Genomic DNA, 275 nt, shown 5'->3' on the forward strand with positions numbered 1-275 from the left:
GCAGAGAGGTGGAGAGGGGGACAATTTTGTTCCCTCAGTGCTGAGGACTGGCTTCAGCTCTACCTATTGCACAGCCTAACAAGCCTGAGCTCACAAGTAAAGTGGGATTTCTCTAATTTCTAAATCAGAGTAGCATTTTTAATCAGAGGGGTGTCCTGAGTTCTGCAGTAGGAAGGAACTGCTTAGACGAGAGTAAATGCTGACTTCTAGAGCTGCAGGGGCAGAACGAACCCCTCTGTCACAGCAGGAAAAAAAAGGTGCAGCTACAAGAAACA

This window comes from Vidua macroura, chromosome 3 (assembly GCF_024509145.1).
Source record: "Vidua macroura isolate BioBank_ID:100142 chromosome 3, ASM2450914v1, whole genome shotgun sequence".
Taxonomy (NCBI): Eukaryota; Metazoa; Chordata; class Aves; order Passeriformes; family Viduidae; genus Vidua; species Vidua macroura.